Source organism: Hyaena hyaena, unplaced genomic scaffold (assembly GCF_003009895.1).
Source record: "Hyaena hyaena isolate Hyena2069 unplaced genomic scaffold, ASM300989v1 scaffold_59, whole genome shotgun sequence".
Classification (NCBI taxonomy): Eukaryota; Metazoa; Chordata; class Mammalia; order Carnivora; family Hyaenidae; genus Hyaena; species Hyaena hyaena.
The window spans coordinates 2097381-2124296 of record NW_024080691.1 but is presented as its reverse complement, the minus strand read 5'-3'; the positions used below and the strand labels follow the sequence as shown (position 1 = coordinate 2124296).

Genomic DNA, 26916 nt, shown 5'->3' with positions numbered 1-26916 from the left:
CACACTAGGGGCCGTGTGCCCTCTGCCGTTGAGAATTAGGATTTACATGCCACTTTCAGCTCTGTGCTCCTGAATAGAGATTTTATAAATCACAACATGAAAGGGAACAAGGGCTTTAGAAATCATTTGATCTGTGTTGTTCAACTAAAGAAACTGGACTCAAAGAGGTCAAGTGATTTGACCAAGGTCACAAGTTAGAGGCAGAACTAGAGGTTTTAAATATTTTTGCAATTTGGTTTACTGAAATAACTAAAATAAATAATAGTGCTGTTAAATAAATAAAATAAAATAAATAAAAGCAACAAAGCATGAGCTCAGAAAGGAAACACACCTCTAGTCACACACAGCAGTCCTTTCTAAAATGTAGTCCAATAGACTTCAAGAGATACTTCCCTCCACCTTGTAGATAAGAAAGAGAGCCATAAAATGTGTAGTCAAGAAGGAACAAAGAGGATATCCTTTAAATAAAATTTATTGCAGCAAAAATAACTATTGGACTTTAAAACTGTTCAAGAATAAAGTTCACATCTAGAAAAGCCTATGAGAACATTATACCTGTTATAAACAAGTTGGGTGGCAATTTGGGGATGCAGGGGAGAAAGGAGGGCAAATCACACAGGGCACCAACCACACACGCTGAGTCAGGGAAGGGCAGAGAGAGAGGGAGACACAGAATCCGAAACAGGCTTCAGGCTCTGAGCTGTCAGCACAGGGCCCAATACGGGGCTCGAACTTACAGACTGTGAGATCATGACCTGAGCCGAAGTTGGACACTCACCGACTAAGCCACCCAGGTACTGACCCCCCCACCAATGTCAACCTTAAGCAGGAGACACTAGAGTAGCCTTCTCCAAATTTATAAAATGAAAGACATATCCTCCAGCCATTTACTAATGGTTAAACTGAAGTACATATGGAATATTGGTCTTTTCACTGGCCTGACTCAATAATTGAAATTACTACTTTTAACCCATTTAATTAAGCATTAATAAAAAACAAAATCACACAGGGTGCCTGGTAGCTCAGTCAGTTATGCATCTGACTCCTGATTTCAGCTCGGGTCATGATCCCATGATCGTGAGATCGAGCATGGAGTCAGGCTCCGCGTAGAGTGTGGAGCCTGCTTGGGGTTCTCTCTCTCCCTCTCCCTCTGCATCTCTCTCTGTCTTTCAAAAATAAATAAATAAATAAAGTGTTTTTAAAAAGTACACTCTTACACAGTAGACTCTCATTTTAGTAAACTTAGTACACAGTTTTATTTATGCACCCAGATATATGATCATAGCTAATTGAAATTTTACTAAAGATATGAAAAGTACACTCAGAGATATACAGGACAAAAAAAATGGACTCATACTTCCAATAAATCACAGTACCTTGAAAGAGGGCTCTCTGGTTTCCAATTCTAATCCAAAGATGCTAAAATGAAATAAGACGCCCTTTCTTCCACTTGAGTGTATACCCTGTGAATTTTGGAACTGTGGAATTACATTCTGTTAGAGTTCCTAAGTAGAGACACATTGTTTCTAGGCAAGGTTGATCTCCCCTGAAGGAAAAGACACCTTCATGTTGGAAGGACACAGGTTTTCAAAGAAGGAACCAAAACCTGAAAGGTAAGGCGTAGGCAGGCCATGGGTCTATAGTTGAAGGAGGCTGGATATCTATAAGTAGAATCCTACTAAGGTAAATTATCCCTCATACAGGAGGTAGCCCAAAGCTAAAATAAGATCAATACTTCTTGAGGATAGTATGGTGATGACAAAGGAAATGGTCCAAGTCTCCCCAAGAGGAAGGTGAGTCTAAGAGAAAGGACCATCCTTCCCTTCCCATAGGGATGTTCTCTTCATTGCCATCCTTAGCAGATCTAGTCTCCATTTTAACAAGGTAGAAGTTTCCTCAGATATACCCTTCAAATAAAATCATCATTCTGTATAACAAGACACTGTTCTGCACACACCCTTCTGTGCATATTAACCAGGAGAGAGAATTGTATTCCCCCCTTCCATACTTTTTTGGTAACCTACCCCTAATCTTAAAAAGGAAACTATTAGAAATAAATTATTTATTTAAAAAGAAAATGACATGGGGGAAGGAAGGAAAAGGGATGATATTGAAGAGTCCACTGTAGAAAAAATTTAGACCATCCAGTCTCCTATATTTATAAATGGAAAGTTAGAAAAGCAAGAACACCATAGCTACCACAGTGTACCTGTATAAGACAGATGTTTTAGGGGCACCTGGGTGGCTCAGTCAGTTAAGGATTTGACTCTTGATTTTGGCTCAGATAGTGATCTTGCAGTTCAGGAGATCAAACCCCACACTGGGCTCTTCGCTGAAAGTGCAGAGCCTGCTTGGGATTTTCTCCCCCTCCTCTCTGCCCCTCCCCAGCTCACACACCTCCTCCTCTCTCTCAAGATAAATAAATAAAGATTTAAAAACAAACAAACAAATACTTTAGGGGTGCCTGAGTGGCTCAGTTGGTTAAGTGTCTGACTTCAGCGCAGATCATAATCTCACAGTTCATGAGTCTGAGTTCTGAATTGGGCTCTGTGCTGTCATGAGGAGCCCGCTTTGGATCCTCAGTCTACCTCTCTCTCTCTGCCCCTCCCCATATGCATGCTCTCACTGGCTCTCAAAAATAAACATTAAAAAAAAGATACTTCATAAATTTTTTAATGTTTATTTTTGAGAGACAAAGAAAAAGAGAGAGACATAGTGTGAGCAGGAGGGGCATAGAAAGAATCCAAAAGCAAGCTCCAGGCTCTGAGCTGTCAGCACAGAGCCTGATGCAGGGCTTGAACTCACGAACTGTGAGATCATGACCTGAGCCGAAATCAGACACTTAACCAACTGAGCCACCTAGGTGCCCCACTTAGAAAACATTTTTTTAATAAATATTAAATGAATTCGGTTCAATTCTTCTAATAAGTGGTTCCTCACAATTTTATGTATGAAGTCTTCTTAATGTTAGAATTTTCACACATGTTCTATTTAATAATCACTGCTTGAGAAAGAATACAGGAGAAGCTAATATAAATTTAATACTGGTATAAATGAATACACAACAGCATCTAATTACATTTGAAAAAACAGTATATGCTTGTCAAGAAAATGGATTCATGCACCCTCTCCAATAACTGTACAGTGTTCAGTAATTCCCTTTTCCTCTGACCAAGAACTGTAGGCCCCATGGAGGGAAAACATTCTAAATTAACAAAATTCTACAAAAACAAAATACTCTCTGCTCTACTGCTAAAACAGAGGTGGAAATATCCTGTCCTTGAAACACCTAAAACATTACAGTAAATCAAAACATAACATGTTTTTTTTTTTAAATGTTTTATTTATTTCTAGGAGAGAGAGAGAGAGACAGCGTGAGCAAGGGAGGGTCAGAGAGAGAGGGAGTCACAGACTGAAACAGGCTCCAGGCTCTGAGCTGGCAGTCAGCACAGAGCCCGATGCGGGGCTCGAACCCACGAACCGCGAGATCATGACCTAAGCGAAAGTCGGACGCTTAACCGACTAAGCCACCCAGGCGCCCCTAAACATAACATGTTTTTGAAAAAATGCTCAAGATCATTCATCATCAGGAAAATACAAATCAAAACCACAGTGAGGTACCATCTCACACCAGTCAGGATGGCTAAAATTAACAGCTCAGTCAAACACAGATGTTGGCGAGGATCTCTTTTGCACTGCTGGTGGGAATGCAAACTGGTGCAGCCACTCTGGAAAACAGTGTGGAGGTTGCTCAAAAAATTAAAAATAGAATTACCTTATGACCCAGCAATTGCACTACTAGGTATTTATCCAAGGGATACAGGTATGCTGTTTCAAAGGGGCACATACACCCAATGTTTATAGCAGCACTATCAATAATCATCAAAGTATGGAAAGAGCCATTCTGACATCATCTGTTGGCTAACTCTGTGTAAGCATCACATAATCAGTAAGTCACATGATCAACTTGGCTTTAGCAAGCTTTGTACCACTGGAGTTACCTGGCCACAGCTTAAGCTCTGAAATTAGAAAGTACTACTGTGATGACTACATACATACATCTTAGGAAATGTTGCACCGTCAGAGGGCGCTGTTGTATAAGAAGTGGGAGAGCCTATTTAGTTTTATATATTAGATTCATAACATTTCAGATTAGATATCAAGTCCAAAGTCTTAAATGAAAAAAACTAAGACACGGTGATGCCAATCATTTTAAATCTCTCTTTAAAAAAAATTTTTTTTAATGTTTGTTTTTGAGAGACAGAGACAGAGCATAAGCGGGGGAGGGGCAGATAGAGAGGGAGACACAGAATCCAAAGCAGTCTCCAGGCCCCAAGCTGTCAGTGGAGACCCCAAAGTGAGCCTCGAACCCATGAACCATGAGATCATGATCTGAGACAAAGTCAGATGCTTAACCGACTGAGCCACCCAGGTGCCCCAAATCTCTTTTTAAAATATAGATATAGTCACATAATTTAAATATGGCATTCAACATCCTTCTTAAAGTACAGGCTCAAAAATTCATGCTTTTAAAAATCAGAATAGTGGTTATTCTTGTAGGGTGAAAGTGACTGTAGAAGAGAATAAGGGGATTCTAGAATTAGGATGGCGTGTTTTTCTACATGTGTAAGGTAATCAACAAAATAGACTTGTAAACATTTAAGATATCCTCCAAGATATATGTATTATTTTATAAAGTATATGTGTTTACATTTCTATTTCACTATAATCATATGGAAATTAGACTGCACTAAATAACATCCATATTAGATTTTATTTCATTCAAAAATATGTACTAAGGGCCACCTGGGTAGTTCAGTTGGTTGAGTGCCCAACTCTTGATTTCAGCTCAGGTCACGATACCAAGATCATGGGATCGAGCCCTGTGTCATGCTCTATGCTGAGCATGGAGCCTGCTTAAGATTCTCTCTCTCTACTTCTCCCCCTTTCCCCCATTCATGCTCTCTCTCCCTCTCTAAAAAAATATATATATTTTTTATAAATATATATATATAATATATACACAAAAAACATACAAAAAATATATATATATACACACACACACATATATATGTATTGAGTACTCATTAAATGACAGGCATTAAGAGAACTAAAATACAATTTCATCTGTCAAGTTTTGAATTTAACAAAAGTGGTGAACATGCTAATAAACAATCACAGGATGGTGTAGTTAAGTTCTACAAAGGGTTATGGGAGCTCACAAGCAATAGTTACCATCCCGCCTAAGGCAATCATGCAAGGCTTCATCAAAGAGGAAATATCCAAGCTGAACTCTGAAGAGTAACAAGATTTTTTCAGGTACAGAAGAAACAGAAGAGCATTTCAAGTAAGGGAAGCAAGATAAACTATGCATAACAAGCCTATTCAAGAACTGCTGTTGTTTTACGGCAGGAGGTATGTAATTTATGAGGGGAAGAAATGGGAGATCAGATTATATTCATCAGGCTGCCTCAGATGTAGCAATGAAAATCTTCCTATAAAGAGAAACCTACCTGAAATCTGAGCCTCTCTAAACCAACAATGAATGAAACTGGTTCACTGGAAATAGAGGAAATAGAGGCTTAATGAGGCAGAGACCTTTGTCTGGTTTGTCCACTAAATCCCCAGTGACTAGTATAATATCTGGCACATAAAAGAAGATCAATATACAGAGAATGAATGATTGCATGCCTACATCCCAGCTCTGCTATTCGTATAAAATTAGACCCAACAAGCGTTCAGAGAACAGCACGATTCAAAGCAAAGAGAATAGAAGTGCCTAAGAATAAGTTTGTGCAGGTTTATTTATTGCATGAGTCTATTACTGGCTTTGGAAGAGTTGCAGAACACTAGGTGGCTGTGCCTTTTGATCCAAACATAAAATTTAAAACCAATGCACAACAGTTTAGCCTTATCCAGGATGCTGAGGACACAGGAACTGCATGCCCTCTGCTGGGAGTAGAAACAGGAAGATAAAGAAGTATGAAATTAATATAGACAATAGACCAGCATCTGGGTGGAAGGGCAGGGGGAAAACTAATAAGCATTCTTCTGAAGTATATAACCTAAAATATACCTGACCTTGTGACAGGGTTTAGTCACAATTTTTAGGGCCAGGAAGGATTTAAAGGTATAGCTCTCAGCCAATGCACAGCTATCTAACCCGAATGACGGCTTCCTGTAAAATGTGTATCACAGTGGCTCATTCAGCAGCATACTGGTATTTGGTAAACCCAAATGTACTATAAAATGTTGATTTGATCAATATGTAAAACACATTTATTGAACAACAGAGTTTTATAAAGAAGGAAGACACACATAAGAGGTATCTTGGCCAAGAGCAAAAAGTGATTAGAGGGAGCAGTTGAAACTGTAGCTAAAGAGGCATATCATGATGCAAGGGGATTCCAAGGATGCAAGACAGAATGGGGTCAACAGCACAGATGGAGGGAGAATCTCTCCTCCACTGGGAAACACATGGGTGCAGGAGGAGTTACATTTTTAGATGGAAAGGGAAGAAACTGAAGGGGTTGTAGTAAAATGCCTCTAACACACCTTAGTTTCTTAATCAGTGAAGTAGGGGGCAGGACTATGTGTTAAAAGAGCATAGTGTTGCAATGATTTGAACATAGAGGTAAAAGTGTGACATGGAAGAAGGAAGAAACTGATGCTTCGGCCTCCAGAGGGTCTCTGAGGTGGGGGCTGAATTTGCACGCACAGAAACTGGCCTAGTTGTCGGTTTGCTTCAGCAGAGATCCACGACCCAGGAGTAGGAGTAGAGACGTTCAACAGCTGTATAAAACTAGGATGGGAATTTCATAAAGAGGCTGATAGAAGGACAGGGATAAAGAGACCTGAGATCATCCCTGATCTCCACGCAGCCATGAACATGTAGAAACACGAGGTTCTCTATACCATAGACAAATGCTATCGAAATCCACTTGCTGAGTTACAACGGAATCTAAACTCTGTTAGATTTATTCCATTTCATGGAGTAAAAAATCTTGACAGAACTCACATATACAATATGTAAGTATTTCAATGATAATCTTATATAAGTTATATAATGCTGTATGTTACCAAACAAAGCTTTACACATTCATATTCTCCTGCTTTGTTAAATATAATATGATGTGGTACCATTATTTTTCTTCCTTTATACTCTAGTGTCCTGAATGCTTCTGAACACACAAAATATTCTTCTGGTAGCATTGTTACAATTGTATACCATGCCGGAACTTCTGGAAGATGGAGGCTGGTATCTGGTATAGTGTAAAAAAAAAAAAAAAAGAAATATCCCAGCCCGACCCCTAAAAAGGCAAAACCATGCTTTCCACATACAGGACCACAGGCCTGCGGTATAAGTAACACCACTGAAACTTCTGTACTCCCCCTCCTGCAGATGATTTCTCAGATCTTCTTCAACAGAGCAACCCTGTTTCTCACCCATATAACACTATTTCTGAAATGTTCATAACCCCACTCACATCCTAGTTCAGTTATGTTCCTCTCATGGATGGCATGTCCAGAATTGAGTAAAATGCATGAAACGTGGTCTAATGAAGTGCCTTTTGTACCACCAGACAGAAATAAATAATTTGTGAGTATAGTTATAGATATAGCTCCACTACTACAGCCTACTTTAAACTGAAGAGTTCAGGAAAGGTGTATTGGGTTGAACAGTGCCTCCCCTCAACTCCCCAAAATTCATATTCTTCCTGGAACCTCAGAATATGACTTTATATGGAAATAGAGTCATTGTAGAGGTAAATAGTTAAGATGAGGTCATGCTGAAGCAAGATGAGCCCTTAATACAATACACTGGTGTCCTTATGAGAAGAGACACAGAGACAAATACAGAGAGGGGAGGGCCACGTAAAGGTACAGATGAACAAAAGAAAGACAGCCATGTAACAACAGAAGGAGACAATGAAATTACACATCTACAAGCCAAGGAACACCAAGGATTGCCAGCAACCACCAGAAACTAGGAAAGGCATTGAATAGATTCTCCCTTTGGGCCCCCAAAACAAACCAATCCTGCCAAAACCTTGATTTGAACTTCTGGCCTCCAGAATTGCCACAAGACAAATTTCTGTTGCTTTAAGCCTCCCATTTGTAGTACTTTGTTACAACAGCCTTAAGAAACTGACACAAAAGTACTCTCCATAGAGAGGCATTGATGGTAAAGCCTAAAGGAGCCAGCCAGGGGAAGAATTCCAGAAATAAGGAATGGAAAATACAAAAGCCCAGAGGCCAGAAAGGGCATAGCATGTTGCTCCACCTGGAGCATGGTGGAGAAGCGTATAGGATGAGGCTTAGGGTAGGGAGTTTAAATTTGACATTAAGAGCAATGGGAAGCCTTAAGAGCTTTTTTTTTTTTTTAAGTTTATTTATTTGGGGAGGGGGGGTTGCGGTGAGAGAGAGAGGGAGAGAGCGAGAGAGCACATGCACAAGCAGAGAAGGGGCACAGAGCGTCTGAAAGCAGCTCCGGGCTCTGAGCTGTCAATGAAGAGCCCCAGGCAGGGCTCGAACCCATGAACCATGAGATCATGACCTGAGCTGAAGTCAGGCACAACCATCTGAGCCACCCAGGCACCCCACCCTGCCCTAAGACCTTTAAGACTTGTTCTGATCCATGTCTTAAAGAGATCACTCTGGCTGTTCTGTGGAGGCTAGCCTGGAGATAATTTATTTTAAGGGAGAAAGAATAAATAGGTTACTAAAAGGTCCACATAAGAGATCATTGCAAGGCTGATAAATAAGCTAAGTTTTAACCCAGATCTCTCTTTTTCTAAAAAAATTTTTAAGTTTATTTACTTATTTCAAGAGAGAGAACAAGCAGGGTAGGGGCAGAAAGAGAAGGGAGAGAGAGAATCCCAAGCAGGCTCTGTACTGCCTGCACAGAGCCCGACACAGGGCCTAAACTCACGAACCGTGAGATCATGACCTGAGCCAAAATGAAGAATCAGGAGCCTACCCAACTGAGCCACCCAGGCACCCCAGCCCAGATCTCTTTTAAATTGCTGTATATAGTAGGGTGCCCATTTCTCCACATCCTCGCCAGCATCTAGAGTTCTCTGATTTGCTCATTTTAGCCACTCTGACTGGCATGAAGTGGTATCTCAGTGTGGTTTTGATTTGTATTTCCCTGATGAGGAGGGATGCTGAGCATCGTTTCATGTGTCTGTTGGCCATCTGGATGTCCTCTTTGGAGATGCATAGGAGCACATGTACCCCAATGTTCATAGCAGCACTCTCAACAATAGCCAAAACATGGAAAGAGCCTAAGTGTCCATCAACAGACGAATGGATCAAGAAGATGTGGTTTATCTATACAATGGATACTACATGGCAATGAGAAAGAATGAAATCTGGCCATGTGTAGCAACATGGATGGACCTTGAGGGTGTTATGCTGAGCGAAATAGGTCAGGCAGAGAAGGACAGGTACCATATGTTTGCACGTATAGGAGGATTGGGAGGAACTTAATGGAGGACCAAGGGGGAGAAGAAGGGGGGAAATAGTGGGGGAGAGGGAGAGAGGCAAACTATGAAAGACTCTTGAATACTGAGAACAAACTGAGGACTGATGGGTGTGGGGGGGGGGGGGAGATGGGCATGGAGGAGGGCACTTGTGGGGATGAGCACTGGGTATTATATGGAAACCAACATGACAATAAACTATTTGTAAAAAAAAAAAAATTGAAAAAAAAAATAAATAAATTGCTATATATAACACCTATAACGATGTTCACTTTCCAAAATCATAATATACTCAAGAAAGGTCACAGTGGAGAAGGGCCCAGTGTGTAGTATCAGCAGTGTATGCACTACAGCAATCAACAAAACAAAGTCTCTCGAACCACTGGAACCACCACTGCCGGTCTTTAATAACCGATTCAGCACTGACCCTGACTGCGGGCATGCTAAACCGTAACAGCTCCACTAAACTGAAGCAAGAGTTCCGAGGCCATCAGGCTCCTCCTAGCATGTAATGAAAGTTTATAAAGTAGATTCTATTTCCACCTTTTTCCTCCAAAACTATTTAAAGAAACTGTACAAAGAGCAACTCCAAAGTTCTTTTTTTTAATAAATTTTTTTAATGTTTTTTATTTATTTCTAGGAGAGAGAGAGAGAGAGACAGCGTGGGCAGGGGAGGGTCAGAGAGAGGGAGTCACAGACCGAAACAGGCTCCAGGCTCTGAGCTGGCAGTGAGCACAGAGCCCGACGCGGGGCTCGAACGCACGAACCGTGAGATCATGACCTAAGCGAAAGTCAAAAGTCGGATGTTTAACCGACTAAGCCACCCAGGCGCCCCTACTCCAAATTTCTTAAACTTTATGGCCTCTGTTCCCCTCTGATGAGCCATCAGGGACCACGATCCTTACCTTGTTACCTCTGTTACATGTTACAACATGCTAAAATGCATCTCCTCCTCCCCCATGGAGGCCCTCCTGTGAGTCCACTGTGAGAATCACTGACACAAAAGTCTACAGCATTCTTCTTTCAGAGATTGCTTTAAAGTGAATGATATTTATTACATTAAATAATACAAGATTTTAAAAGCTTTTAGCATTCCAAAATATTAAACTTTATGAAATCCTCACATAAAAAGCATCCACAAAAGGAAGCAACTGAAGAAAAGTAGCTGCCTAACCTTCTTCCTCCAGGGGAACTCCAACGTCAAAGTTCTCAGTCCCGATTTCACTATAACATGGTCTCTAGAGACCTTTAATCATCAACTTAAAAATACACTCTATGGACTACTCATTGTTTTCAGCATTCACCCGGTCTGAGTGATAAGGACCCTGTAATAAAGATAAAGGAAAGGGAAAAGGATATCCTCAGCTGAAACCAAAAAACTCACAACAATGACAACAAGTTCAAACACCACCAAGTTGCTTCTTTGATTACTTTCAGGTGCTTTTGCCATTGTGTCACCATCTTGAATAGCAACTTCCCAGAGTTAATAGGATGTACAGAGAAGTGACAGTGAGTGGTTACAGTCATTTATCCATTTAAAAGCATTTCTTGAGTGCCTACCATGGATAAGTACTACAGAGACAACAGTGGACGAGCTAGATATGGTCACTGCCTTACAGTGCTTAGTCTAATGATAGAAACAGACAACAAATAAGCAAAGACACAAACACTCAGAAACCGTAACAGAAAACAGACGTACAACTAATTTTAATACAATGGTCAGAAGGGTGTCTCAGGGCAGATAACAGCTAATTAAGTCTTTAATCTCCATAGCCTTTTATGAGGTATGAAGACGTCCAGGGGATTCTAATCGATGCCATTTTCTACGCAAAGCAGTCCTTGGCCATCCTGCCTTCTTTGTGCTTCTATGGTAATTTTAATTGACATTTCTCAAATGTAGTCTTTCATGGTAGTTATTTATAGACACATATCCTATACTTGCTGTACTATTATTAACCCAAAACTAAAGTAACCCTATATAAGATGTTAGAATCTGTTAATCAAAATGATTTGTATTAGTCCCACTTGCACCTGTGAATAATGCAAAGCCTGCACCTAAGGCCTAAATGTACATTCTCTCATTTGTTCTTTATAAAAATTCTAATGAAGGTGATTTTTCCCACTACATCATACTGCCTCCTCTCCCTTGTTCACATCTGAACCCCCACAACACAAAGCACAATGGGTATAGCACTATTCAATCAATGACTGTTGAGTTGAATTGCAAAGAAAAAGTGAGAAGTGTAATGTGACACCAGAGGACCAAGTGGCCTACCTGAACCTGAACCAGTTAACTCTGCTGTCACCCCTTTTGTCTACCAGTGACACTCCGTTATCTTTCTATCAGATGTGTTAGCCTCAGGAAATATGAACAGATCCAAAAATTATCATGTTAAAATCCAATTCAATACTGATTCTCTTCAGGAAGGACATGGCCCTTTCATCCTCCCACTACTTCCTGACAGCCTACTGCATGTTCCTGGCTACAGCAAACACAGGGATAAAAGGCATAGTCTTTGCTCTAAAAGAGGTCACAGTCCAGTTGAGACAAACAAGCAATGAAACTATTTCTACACAATGGATGCCGTTATGAATGCAGGTAGCACACGATGTTTGTTATCGCAGCAAAGAGGAGACACAATCTAACTGCTGGTATAGGAGGCTGCAATGAAGGCAAACTCAGAGGACATGATAATGCCTCTACTGGGGCCCTGCCCACCTCTTTTCCAACCTCATCTTCTATCTCTTGTCCCTTTCCTATTTCATAATTCAGAAACCTGTCTGACATAATATGCTTTCTCAAGTCTCCAGGCCACTGCACACGAATTTCCCCCTGCCTGGAATATTCTCCTACCCATGCCATTACAGAAAACTCCCTACTTCATCCTCCATCTGTCCGAGTATTCATTTAAGAAGTGTCCCCTCCACAAAATTTTCCAGGACAACCTTAGGCCTAGAGAGTGGCTGCTTCTCCAGTGGAAAAAGCCCAGCTGTTACCTGACAGTACTGAGTTGAAATGTCAATTGTGCCACTTTTCAAGTTAGGTGAGTTTCAGTACATTTTTTTTCACATCTCTGAACCTAAGTTGCCTCATCTTTAAAAGGGGTGTTAATATCTGCCCTAGAAGATTGTAAGGATTCAAGGTAGTGTTTATATAAATCCCTGACCACAGCAGAGGCTCCAAATTATACCAAATACACCCTGATAACTGATAGCCATCAGTAATTATACCTTATGGTATATTTTCTTAATGTCTATTTATTTTTGAGAGAGAGAGAGAAAGATAGAGCATGAGTGGGGGAGGAGCAGAGAGAGAAGGAGACAGAATCCAGAGTAGGCTATAAACTTTGAGCTGTCAGCACAGAGCTTGACGTAGGCTCAAATTCATGAACCACGAGATCATGACCTGAGCCGACATCAGACATTTAACCAACTGAGCCACCCAGATGGCCCACACTTTGTGGTATTAAACACACACACACACACACACACACACACACGTACATTACAACCTTAAGGATGTTTTCACAACAGTTCATATGACCCCTGGGAAACGTTTTTTTTTTTTTTTAATGTTTTATTTATTTCTGAGAGAGAGAGAGAGAGAGAGAGAGAGCATGAGCAGGGAAAGGTCAAAGAGAGGGAGACAGAATCCAAAACAGGCTCCAGGCTCTGAGCTGGCAGTAAGCACAGAGCCCAATGCAGGGCTCAAACCCATGAACCATGAGATCATGACCTGAGCCGAAGTCGGACGCTTAACCAACTGAGCCACCCAGGTGTCCTGATCCCTGGGAAATCTTAAAAGCAGTTTGATGATACATTTTCCCCAGTAGCAATTATGTTCTCATTAAGGCAGTAAAAATAATGAAAGGTAAAATTTACATAAAGGATCTTCTATAAGAGAAGAGCGTTGTCATAAAGAATATAACCAAGGAAATCTTAACTTCAAAAGTTCATTTCATTTAAAAAGCAAAGTTAACGAAAAACAAACAGCACATTCTGAAGGAAATTACTCAAGAGTAATAATTATAATCTCCCAAAACTACTTAAAATAGGACATTATCTCCCTTTAAAACTACAATCCAAGCAGCATACAATGACAAGGTAAACTATTCACAAGTAATATTTTCATCCCATAGCCTAGTACCTCTTAGAGCTCCCCATTTTTATTTATTTTATTTTTTATTTTTTTAGTGTTTATTTATTATTGAGAGTCAGAGAATGAGCAGGGGAGGGGCAGAGAGAGGGGGAGTCATAGAATCTGAAGCAGGCTCCAGGCTCTGAACTGTCAGTACAGAGCCTGATTCAGGGCTCGAACTCACAAACCATGAGATCATGACCTGAGCCAAAGTCGGTCACTCAACCTACTGAGACACCCAGGCACCCCAGAGCTCCCCATTTTTAAAATAGTCATTTTTATTTGGCCTCAAAATGCATGACTATTATAAAAGAAATAAATCTTCACCCTTACAGTATTCTGCTTTGCTCATTAATGTTTAGAAATACAGTCTAAGTCAGGAAATCTCAAATATAAGCTCTGCTACTTTGCAAGCACATAAACACTGAGAAGAAAAACAAAATGGTGAATAAAGAAAAATGAATGTTAAGTCCAGGACCAGATGGCTTCATAGGTGAATTCTATCAAACATTTACATAAGAGTTAATACCTATTCTTCTCAAAATATTCCAAAAAAAAAAAAGAAGAGGAAGGAAAGTTTCCAAATTCTTTCTACAAGGCCAGCATTACCCTAATACCAAAACCTGATAAAGACACTACAAATAAAAGAAATATAGCCCAATATTTCTTGATGAATATAGATACAAAAATCCTCAACAAAACATTAGCAAACCAAATCCAACAACATATTTAAAAAAATCATTCACTACAATCAAGTGGGATTTATTCCCAGAAGGCAAGGATGGTTCAATATTCACAAATCAACCTGAAACAAGAAAAAGGATAAAAGCCACATGATTATATCAGTGATCACACAGAAAATACAAAAAAAAAAAAAAGCATTTGATAAAGTACAACATCTATTCATGATAAAAATCCTCAACAAAGTAGGTTTAGAGGGAACACACCTCAACATAATAAAGGCCATATAAGAAAAACCTACAGTTAACATCATGGGAAAAAACAGAGAACTTTTCCCTTAAGGTAAGAAACAAGACAAAGATGTTGACTCTCACCACTTTTATTCAACATGGTACTAGAAGTCCTAGCCACAGCAACCAAGCAACAAAAAGAAATAAAAGGTATCCAAATTGGTAAGGAAAAAGTAAAACTTTCACTATTTGCAGATGACATAATACTGCACACACACACACACACACACACACACACACACACCCCTAAAGACCACCAAAACAACTACAAAACTGATAAATAAAGTCAGTAAGGTCACAGGATACAAAATCAATATACAGAAATCTGTTGTATTTAAATATACTAAGAGTGAAGTTGCAAAAAGTGAAATTAAGAAAACAGTCCCATTTAAAATTGCATAGAAAATAATTTTTTATTTTGCAAATAAAATAAATATTTTTTATTTAAAAAAATATAAAATTTTTATTTTGTTGATTGCAAAAACTGCAATGAACGTAATCAAGGAGGTGACAGATGCCTGGGTGGCTCAGTCAGTTAAGTGTCCAACTCTTGATTTCACTCAGGTCATGATCTCACACTTATGAAATCGTGTGCTTGCTCTTTCTCAAAAACAAAACAATACACCTTAAACAAAAGGTGAAAGACCTGTACTCTGAAAACTATAAAACACTGATGAAAGAAATTGAAAATGATACAAATGGAAATATATTCCATGCTCGTGAATTGGGAAAACAAATATTGTTAAAATGTCCGTAGTACCTAAAGCAATCTACAGGTTTACTACAATCCCTATCAAAATACCAACAGCATTTTTCATAGAACTAGACTAGAATAATCCCAAAATTCATACAGAACCAAAAATGACTGAATAGCCAAAGCAATTTTGAAAAAGAGTAACAAAACTGGAAGTATCACAATTCCAGATTTCAAGATACACTACAAAGCTGTAAGAATCAAAACAGTATGGTACTGGCACAAAAAAGAAAAAAAAAACAGATGGAACAGAACAGAGAGCTCAGAAATAAACCCATGATTATATGGCCAATTAATCTTCAACAAAGGCAGAAAAAATATCCAATGGGATAAAGACAGTCTCTTCAACAAATGGTATTGGGAAAACTAGACAGCTACATGCTAAAGAATGAAACTGGATGACTTTCTTACACCAGATACAAAAATAAACTCAAATGAACTAAGAACCTAAAAGCAATACCTGAAGCCATAAAAATCCTAGACGAGAGCACAGCAGTAATTTCTCTGACATCAATCATTCCAACATCCTTCAAGATGTCTCCCATGGCAAAGGAAACAAAAGCAAAAATAAACTATTGGGACTAAATCAAAATAAAAAGCTTCTGCACAGCGAAGGAAATAATCAAGAAAACAAAAGGTAACCTACTGAATGGGAGAGATATTTGCAAATGACATATCCAATAATGGGTTAGGATCCAATATATACAGCTCAACACCCAAAACAAGTAATACAAATAAAAAATGGGCAGAAGACATGAGCAGCAGACATTTCTCCAAAAACAGACATACAATGGCCAAGACATATGAAAAGATGCTCAACATCACTCATCATCAGGGAAATGCAAATCAAGACCACAATGAGATATCACCTTATACCTGTCAGAATGACTAAAATCAAAAACATAAGAAACACATGATGGTGAGCATGTGGAAAAAAAGGAACCCTCTCACACTACTGCAGGAAAGCAAAGTGGTGCATCCACTGTGCAACACAGTATAGAGATTTCTCAAAAAATTAACAATAGAATTAGCATATAATCCATTGCTATTTACCCAAAGAATGTATGCACCACTACGTTTAATGCAGCACTATTCACAATAGCCACATTACGGAAGCAACCCAAATGTCCACTGAGAGATGAATGGATAAAGAAGATGTGGTGCATATATTCACAATGGAATATTACTCAGCCATTAAAAAGAGAAATCTTGCCATCTGTAACAACATGGATAGATCTTGAAAATACAATGCTAAGTGAAATAAGTCAGAGAAAGACAAACACCATTAAATTTCATTCATATGCAGAATTTAAGAAACAAAACAAACGAAGAAAAAAGAGACAATCAAAAAGTAGACTCTTGGGGCACCTGGATGGCTCAGTCAGTTAAGTTTCTGACTTTTGGTTTTGGCTCAGGTCATGATCTCACAATCTGTGGGCTCAAGCCCCATGTCAGGGCTGACAGTGCAAAGCCTGCTTGGGATTTTCTCTCTCTCTCTCTCTCTCTCTCTCTCTCCCTCTCTTTGGGTCTTCCCCCATGCTCACTAGCTCTTTCTCTTTCACTCTCTCCCTTTCTCTCAGAATAAATAAACTCTAAGAAAAAATGGACTCTTAAATATAGAAAAAAAAATTGATGGTAACAGACAGGAGGTAAGTGGGGCAACAGGTGAAAGAGGTGAAGGGGATATTAAGAGTACACTTATCAAGGGGCGCCTGGGTGGCTCAGTTGGTTAAGTGTCCAACTTTGGCTCAGGTCATGATCTCATGGTTTGTGAGCTCAAGCCCTGCATCAGGCTCTGTGCTGACAGCTCAGAGGCTGGAGCCTGCTTCAAATTCTGTGTCTCCTTCTCTCTCTGCCCCTCCCCTGCTCATGCTCTGTCTCTATCTCTCAATAATAAACATTAAAAAAAAGAAAGTACACTTATCATAATGGCCACTGAGTAATGTGAAGAATTGTTGTATCATTTGAAAAATAAATTGTACACCTGAAACTAATATAACACTGTATATTAATAATACTAGAAATGGAATAAAATTTTAAAGAAAGAGGAGAGGAGCCTGGGTGGCTCAGTCAGTTAAGCATCTAAGTTTGGCTCAGGTCATGATCTCACATTTCATGAGTTTGAGCCCTGCATTGGGCTCTGTGCTGACAGCTCAGAGCCTGGACCCTGCTTTGGATCATGTCTGCCCCTCTCCCACTCAAGCGCTGGCTCACTCTCTCTCAAAATTAAACATAAATTTTTTTTCTTAAGAAAGAGGACATGGATGTATATTATTCCTATCTGCCCTTGCAAAAAACAAACAAACAAAAATACTTTAAAAGGAATGACTTAACTACCAAGGAAACTCTAAGAAATATCAAGTCCCTGTCTCCCAAACGGAATCTTCTTCCTACAATAGGAAGTAGTTATCAGCATGCAATGCTCCTTTATCTGAAATCTTGTGCTATATATCTCTCTTGCAATAAGTGACATTCACCCTAGTAAAGATTTTTGCTTCTAGGCCTTACCTCTCCATTGTAGTAGAAACATCCATCTCTGTAGAGCCCATATAGTCTACATTAGTGTTTCATAAAAAGGAGGTTGTGATCCATTCATGGGCTATCTCAAGTTAGCAGGTCATAGTCATCATTTCTTTTAAATAAATTGCATGCTACTCAGCAGTCTGGCTACAGAATTTTAAATTATCAGGAAACTATTAAAACTCCAAATGTCCTGAATCATTATGCCCCAGTGGGTGTATTAATTCTAGGGAATGTATGCTTTCTACTTGAGAGATAACTACCTGTTAAATCACATTCCAAAGTATAATTTCAGTTCAGGCAACAAGAGCCACTTCAGAAAGTTAATGTATAGTTAATGAATGCCACAGACAATAAGTGCTAGGGGAGCCCTGGGAAGGATAGCTGATACTAGGTTGGGTCAACTGGAGAAGGTTTCCCTAAGGAGGTGGGATTTAAGCAGAACCCATTAAAGATCTGGATTAGAAAAGAGGAAGGAAGAAAAAAACACACTGCAGGCTGGCCTGGACTGAGGCTAACAGAACAAAGGGACTGAAGAGGCTTCTGTAATAGTTTAGCTCGGAGCTGTGTGGGTAGAGAAAAGCTAGTAACACTGAACATGCAAAGTAAGTGGCATGAACTAAGAAGGAATCCTGGAAGGGTCGTGGTGGCTAATTAGACTTTGTGTAGAGGTGAAGGTGAATTAATCAGATGATTCCAAAATATTCTAATCTTGGATGACCAGGAGGAGGTTAGTGCCATTAACAGCAATGTGAAAAAAATCAAAGGGGCTTTAGAAGGGAATGTTATGTAATGACATTAATATTTATTATAAAAGTTTAACTTACTTTGAATACCCATACCTCTCAGCTGCAAGTAGATAGCCATATGAGAGATACTAACCAGTATAAGCAGCATCCTATTCTTGAGGCACTCACTACTTGGAAGAACCAAGGCTGATACTAAGCCAGTTAAAACATTGTAATCCTTCTATACCAGTTGGCAAATAATTATCTTAGTACCTTGAGTGATGCCTGCCCCCATTCTGTGCCCGCCGATCCTGCTGTCCCAGTTCCCTCTCCAGACCTCAGGTTTAAAGAACTAACTCACAGCACTGCAAGCACCCTCAGCTCTGATTAGCTTCTGTTCTGATTGGACAGTGTCTATGTCATATTGGTAGTACTAGACAAAAATATAAATAAAAGCAAGCATTAACAGCACTCAGAAAAGGGAGTAATCACCTCAGCTTGGGCCAGTTAATTCATTTAAACCACTGTTGAGGGCGTACTTTGAATACACTGATAGGTGTGGTCCTAGCACTCAGGCTATTCCCATTCTAATACGGAGACCAACATATAAACAAATCTTGCAACCCAGAGTAGCTGAGTACAAAAGAAGCATTTATAAAGTACAATGGAAGGCACAAAGGGAACAGTAGTCAATACCCAGCCTGGGAAGAGAAATAAAGCAGTCCCATAAAGTTTTACAGAGAAGGTGATAGAAGACCTGAGCCCAGAAAGATGGACAAGGGTGCCAGGCAGAGAAAGGAGGAAGATAAACCATTCTAAGTAGAGAAATACCAGTACTGTATCAGCCACATCCCAGCATAGTGTATACAAAACAATGACATGACCAATGTGCAATACCTGGCACACAGTGTCAATAATAAATAACAATATATGATAAATATTAGAGATTCTTTTCTAGGAGATTTACTTCTCTGATTACGTTTTTAAAGGCTGATCCTAAAATTCATTTGTTTTGTCTAAGCCTACACTAGTTGAGCAAGGAATGGGGCAATCAACATATCATGGGAAACATGGGGTCAGGCAGTTTGGAATTTAAAAATAAAGTACATGGAATTCACAAATCAACTAGAGTTGCCTGCACTTGTTAGATGTGTGTAAGCAAAGATGAAGAAAGGGCAGTGAATGAATTTGGAGTGTGAAATGGAAGCAGAAGGGAACAAGCAAGTCCTAAACAAGCCAGATGTCTTGAAGATCAAAGAAGTATTTAAAGAATAAATCTTCAGAAGAATACCAACAGGAAGGAATAAATGTATGTATATGCTTGGCTGGAGTATGAAATGAAGGCAGATCATCTAGAGAACAAAGACTATAGATAAATGACTATAAATTCAAACCAAGAAAAGGGTTTGGCAATGTTACAGAATTTAACTGCAAAAAGCCCTTTTGGAAATCTTTAAAGACCATGACCATATTTTTTGGAGAGTAAGTCCCCTAGCATCTTGGCCAACATTCATTTCCATCATATTACACTCAAATTCTTCAGAGATGAACCAAAGCACTGGGTGTATGCAACAGCAATAGGCTTTTCTGTACCTTGCCTAATGTTGGATATTTGCATTTAATGTTTTCAATAACAGAGGACATGACATGCAGAGTCATTCTATCAGCTCAGTTCCACATGTACAGAGCTTGGTACTAGACCTCCTCAGATCTACAGATGAATGAGACCCAAGGTTGCTGCCCTTGAAGAGATCATGGAGAGCTAGTCAGCAAATATAATTCCCATCCCTTTTAAACAGTGGTCATTTTCTAGAAATCACACTATATAAAAAGGCAAACAAAAAGCCTGTTTGCATCTGTATTACCCACACCAGTCATTGTCATTTCAAGCCAATTGTTTAAGAGAAAGGAAGCATCCTAGGAGAAGGAGAAGGGAGTCATCATCACTGCTTTCTGAAATTGTTGCATGAGCTGCTCCTCCCGCGAAGGAAAAGGCCATCAGTGCTCAGGAAGTGACAAAGGTTTCTGACAGTTTTAAAGGATAGTGTTTGCAGTCTGACCCACGGTTCAAACTGCATAAAAATAAGAATTCACTGACAAATGATAACAAGTACTTCCTCAATTTCCTATGAGCTGAATCAGAGTCATTGTTTGGGTTGTAGTTCCTTGCTTAAATTAGGTTATTAAATCACAATGATGCTGGCCAAACACACTAGTCATATGCCATCAGGAAAACTTATCAAAAATACCAGTGTGTGGCAAGGTTTAAATGCGTACATACACAGAAACACGCTTTTGCACTAATAAAATCTGACCAGCACCAAGCTTATCTTTCAAAAACTGCTTCCCCCTGCTCCGGAAAACCATAAATGAATGTCCTATGGTGTCACAGAATGAGAAAGGAATTTGCAGACAGATCTGGGTTTCAGTGCCAGTTCCGCCCACTATTAAAGCTATTTGAACAAGTTACTTCATGTCTTTGGGCTTGTTTTCTTATACATAAAATGAAAAAAAATATTACCTATCTTAGCTCTTATGTTGATCAAGTTAGGTGATACATGAATGCCAAGTGCCTAGCAAGGAGCTGATGTATTACTAAGACATTTTGTAGAGTAGGTTTTATCAGCATGCGCCTCCCCAGTCTAAAACCAGTGCCAAATACACGCAAAGACATATACAATGGTATGCTATGTGTTTAATAGTACTACTTATGAAAAAGAAGTTGTGACATAAAACTTTAGCAATTTGTTCAAACTATTCACTTAAAACAATATTTTTTTCTTTTCAAACTCTTATTTAAGTCCTAGTCAACATACAGTGCAACATTGGTTTCGCCACTTAAAACAATATGACCTTGCAAGGTAAGATTAAGAAAAAACTTTGCAATTATGGAACTGAAGACAGCAAAAAGGCAATGACTTGGTGACAGTAAGAGCTTCTTACACACCAAATATCATGTGGCCAGATACGTGATATGTTTCTGCTTTTGACTTTCTACCCAGTGCTATGACAGTGCAATATACCTTTAGTACACATTCATCTCTGTATGAATTAAACAGCTTGGAGGAAAAGTACATATCGCAGAAATAAAACTTGATTGAATATCCATTTCTAAAGAATTTTAAAATAATCTGACATCATTTTCATCACCTCATATGCTGAAGATTATAAATCTACCTCTCAAAGCACTACTTATTTCCTTTTAGGTGTCAGAATAATATAATTACAATCATGATTCAAACAGTCAGGTTTCTCATAAAAGTAGTTAAAGGTATTAGCTTAAATTTTCAGTCTAATATCCTTTAAAATAATAACACTTTATTAAACAGAAGAATAACACTATCATTCTAAGCACCATGTTTAAAGATGAGACTACTCTCCAGGCTTTTATAGAAAACAAAATACCTAGGTCTGGTTTACTGAACTTTCTTTTTTTTTTTTAAATTTATTTTATTTTAGATAGAGAGAGAAAGAGAGCACAAGCAGAGGAGAGGGGCAAAGGGAGAGGGAGGGAGAGGGAGACAGAGAGAGAACTCCAAGCTCTGCATACAGCCCCAAAGCAGGGTTTGATCCCATGACCCTGGGATCATGACCAAGCTGAAATCAAGAGTCAGATGCTCAACCAACTGAGCCACCCATGCACCCCTGAACTTGACTTTCTAATCAAGGAAGACTTTCAAAACCCAAGTGCCAAAGGGTAACCTCTGTTTCTTTGAGTTACTGGAAAAGAGAGGAACATGCAAGTGGAGTAGAAGATGAATATACAGCAGTGACCAGTCCATGCAGCATAGATGAGGAACATTTATGTGAACTTCAATGTACTCCAAACACAATTTTGTACATAGACTGTTGGGAAAGCTTGAAAAGGAGGATTTCCTAATGGAACTAGGGTAAACTGTACTGAGCATCGAATTTATAGGGACAATTTCTAAAGGAGTGACCTCACTCCTGCTCTACCACTTTAGTCTCCTCCTTTATTCCCTTGGATTGCACCTTTTTGGATTCATCAGTGAATCCTTTTAGGCTAGAATGTATAGAGCCACCCAAAAACATCTCACAGTCTATATCTTATAAGGTTTCATAGTTCCCTTCTGCTGTTAACATGGTTCATTTATTTAAAGCCCATTCATGTAAAAGTATTCTTTCTGTAACACAAAGGCCAAGTCAGAAGAAAGTTCTGTGTTGATAAAACCTCCATTATGATTTTTTTTCTCTCCAAAAGTATCCAACCTGGTGCTGGAGAATTAAGATTCCTCTTTTTCTACTTTATTACTGTTTAATCTAGGTTTCCTTAACAAGTGTGACCTCCAGAGCACCTGGGTGGCTCAGTCGGTTAGGCGTACAACTTCAGCTCAGGTCACGATCACACAGCTTGTGGGTTTGAGCCCCGCATCAGAGCCTGCTTTGGAACCTCTGCCACCCCCTCTCTCTGCCCCTCTGAGCAGAAAAGAGACTCATACTCTGTCTCTCTCTTTCTCTCTCTCTCAAAAATAAACATTGAAAAAAATTTTAATGTGACTTCCACACTATCTCTAATTTAGGGCATTAATTATACACATTTCTGTCTATTCCAGAAATACAGCTAGCACAGAAGCAACATTGATCAAGGGCTCTGATGTCAACAGAGCCCAGTTTAAATCCTGGCACGACCACTTATTAGCTACGTGATCACAGAAATATTATTTGACCTCTGAGCCCTTTATTTCTCTATAAAAAGAAATGTAGTACCTCCTTGCAAGGTGTAAGATAATATACTATGAGCACTTATGCAGTACCTGTCACAAGGTGAATGCATTTACTCTGGTCAGCAGAGCAGTGCTCTGCCACTTATCACTTCAACACTAAGTTATGTTCTTAAAGTCAAAGAAAGATTCAGAGATGGAATAGCCATACCATGCGTGTGCAAATGGAAATAGTGACAATACTGACCTCACACTGTTGACGGCCCACCTCTTGCCTCTCCCGGTCTTACTGAACTTTCAGTTCCTCCAACATGGACTGCTCTTTGCTACCTTAGGATCTTATACATGATACACCCTCTACCTGGACAGAAATCTCTATCATCTCCCTTCTCCTGCCTAATTCCTGCTCAGCTTCCCCGTCTCTGCTTTGCCACCGCTGCTGCTTATAGATTTCTCTAATACCCAAGACTCAGGACTCCACTGTAGATCTCGCAACAAACTACTTCCTTAAAGCATGTATTTCCTAAGGAAATTGGACTTTAATAAATCTGCCTTTCCCTGACCCACGTGGGTGGTCCCCATAACATGAGCAACAAGAAAGAGAACATTGTGAGCTTGACAGAGACACAACGGTTGATCCTCTCCAGGCACAGCACTGTGTGGCAACTTGGAACTGACACATAAGTAATAGAAAGTAAGGATTTACAAATATACATAGCTAACTGGCTTCTTTTTGCAAATGCAAAACCCAAATCATAAAAAGTACTGCCTTTTACCTTAGCTCTCTAATAAATATGGGCAGTATACAACAGCCACAGAAGTAGACTTTAAGAATATCTTCATTCTTTACCCTTTCCCTGGCCCTCACCATACATAACGTAAAGAGCAAACAGAAATTGCTGCACTCCCTCCCGTTATTCTTTCTCTGTACATATGTGAGGAGAAGGGTCAGTACAGATAACTAGTTACAGCTTCCAGATCATCAAAATAAGAGAATGTGAAGAAGTGGGCTGTTTTTATTTGCCTGGCATTCTAGTGTTTCCCAAAAGGATTTTAGACAATTGAGACTCAAGTTTCCATACTATAGCCCTCCCTGTACGTACACACACACACACACACACACACACACACACACACACACCTTCTTTACCTCAATATGGAGAGAAGCAGGAAAAGGGAATGGGGGAAAGATACAGATTCAACAAGCATTTGTAAAGATGATACTCTCTAAAACTCTAAAAACTACGTAAAACTATGGGCAGCATGCTATGGAGGACTATGGATACTTACAAAACAGAGTTCCTGCTTTAAAAAGGGAGTAAGACAAGGGTGCAAAAGATTTTAAGGCAAGGTTAGAATAAGACACATGTCATGAGAGAACTACAAAGATTGGACTGATCATACACTTTCCAGGATATTAAGAAATACCTCATGAAGGAGGTAGACAGTATCTGAGATGCGGCTTAAAGAATGGATGGGATTGGTAAAGCAGGGACTGCATTGGGAAAGGTACTTGGGCCAAAGGAACAATGTGGGCTAAAGCACGGAAACAGGAAAAGAATGAGCATGTGTGAAGAACAGATTAACACACTGGAAAGGTGGGTTGGGGTCACAAAGTGGAAGGCCTTGAATGCTATAGCATTCCTTGAATGTTATTTACTCTAAATAAAGCAAACAATAAGGAACGATTGTAGGCTCTGAGCAGAAAAGTGGCTTGATGGGAGGAGAGGTGATTAATGTGACCCATGAGGACTGCAGTAGAGTGAGAACTGAAGGAAGCAAAGAGGACCGTCAACTTCATATAATCTACCTTTCACTGTCTCTCACCCCATCCTCACTCCCTTTCTGACTTGGCTTAAATGTCATGGCCAATGAGTAAATTACTCTCTTCCATATGCCCCTCAGTCCTCATGTTATCTCTCTGACTTTCTTTTACTGATTTGGCAAAAGGATAATCCTGGCTAAAAAGAACTTTCCAACAACTTATCACTCATATCGAAGAAAGTAAATGTAGGTAGAGAAAAACACAGCCTGTCAAATGGTCTTACTAATATGTAGGAGACTTCAAAGCTGTCTGCATCACACTGTATTTTCCTAGGCCATTTACTTTTCTTCTCTGCTAGAGAAGTATTTATGTTCTTTTTCCTCTTCACTATCTTTATCCCCTACTATTCTCTCCTACACCCTTCCAGCCATAATGACCTCCCTGTAGTTGTTCCCACCAGGAACACCTTAGGGAACACTTTACTCTTTTTTATGCCTTGAATGTTCTTCCCCCAGTGCCTAGAAGAGTGCCTTGCAAAAAGTAGAAACATAACAAAAATTGAGTAAATGAATTTGGAAATACATTGTACGTTCAAGTTTTCTATTTTGCATTTTCATTACCAGATATACTCCCCACATTACCAGATATACTTCAAGGCCATCATTTTCAAAAGATAATAATATTCCCTTTTATGGATATATGATAAATCATTTACAATTTGGGATTAAGAAACCAGCAAATTGACAAGTGGGATACTTTGAATGTTTCTTCTTTTGATTTTTCTAAACTTTCATAGCTTCACCTCTAAAAAATGAGCATGATATTTAACAGGATTGTTGTAAAGAATGAATGATCTCTTTCATGGTTCTTGAGACTCAGCCTCATTGTGTTGTTAACACAGAGCCTGCTTAAGACTCTCTCTCTCCATCTCTCTCTCTGCCCCTCCCCTGTATGTTCTCTTTCTCTCTCAAAATAAATAAATAACTTTTAAAAAGTATCTGTTTCTAAAAGTGATGGTAATAATTAAAAACAGTTATGTAAAAGAGTTTAAAATAATACCTGACCCAGAGAAGACAATCAATAAATGTTTATTCATTCACTGCTCATAAATAACTATGACTCTTCTTAAATTGTGAATCAGAATAAAAAACATAAAACAAAACAATTTTTATAAACTCCCCAATAACATACACACTGCCAATGCAAAATTGTCCCTTTGATGAACACTTACAAAGCATACATCAGATTTTTTACATAAATCTCTATATCAATTTTGTTTCCTTTATTATGAAAAAGACAGACAAAACAATTTTTTCAATTACTGAATGACAGTGTGAATAAATAAATTCCTTTATTTATCACATGCTCCTATATATATATGTGGGCTAAAGGAAGCAATATATATATATTGCTGATATATACATTGCTGGTATATATATCAGGTCAGTGAAGTACCATGATAAGGGTAAGTTGAGCAAGAAAATATTAAGTAGACCAGTCTCACTTCAGGGACTTTTTGAAGTAATCTGCATTACAAATATATCAGTCCTTTTCCTTATTTTTCAGATACAAGCTTAAGTATGTGTTACTGAAGTGGCCAACAAGTATGCGAGGTCTTCCAGGATATAATCATCTCTGCCTTCCTGGGACCTAGTCCAGCGCCTGACATATAAAAGGAATTAGATGAACAGTGAGTAGGTGGATGGGTGGGTGACTAAGAAACTGGCTGAGTACAGTAGTCATTAGTGCTATTTGATTTACACGTACTCCAGAATCAGTATTTTTTTTATCTCCCCACTCTGTCCTTAGATGCAGCAATATAACCTGTTTGGGCCAATGAGTTACAAAATAAAGTGACATGTGCCATTTCTAG

The 26916-nt window shown here is 39.1% G+C and overlaps 1 protein-coding gene and 1 long non-coding RNA gene across 2 annotated transcripts in view; one reads left to right on the top strand and one right to left on the bottom strand.

Annotated features, from left to right (window-relative positions):
• LOC120231622 (prolylcarboxypeptidase) overlaps positions 1–26916 on the bottom strand; it is a 72409-nt gene that overhangs the window by 37512 nt on the left and 7981 nt on the right. The window lies entirely within an intron of this gene.
• Positions 1521–26916, top strand: LOC120231623. The gene is made up of 4 exons (XR_005528365.1): positions 1521–1613; positions 11259–11355; positions 26610–26733; positions 26853–26916. It is a non-coding gene; the product is annotated as an uncharacterized LOC120231623 (long non-coding RNA).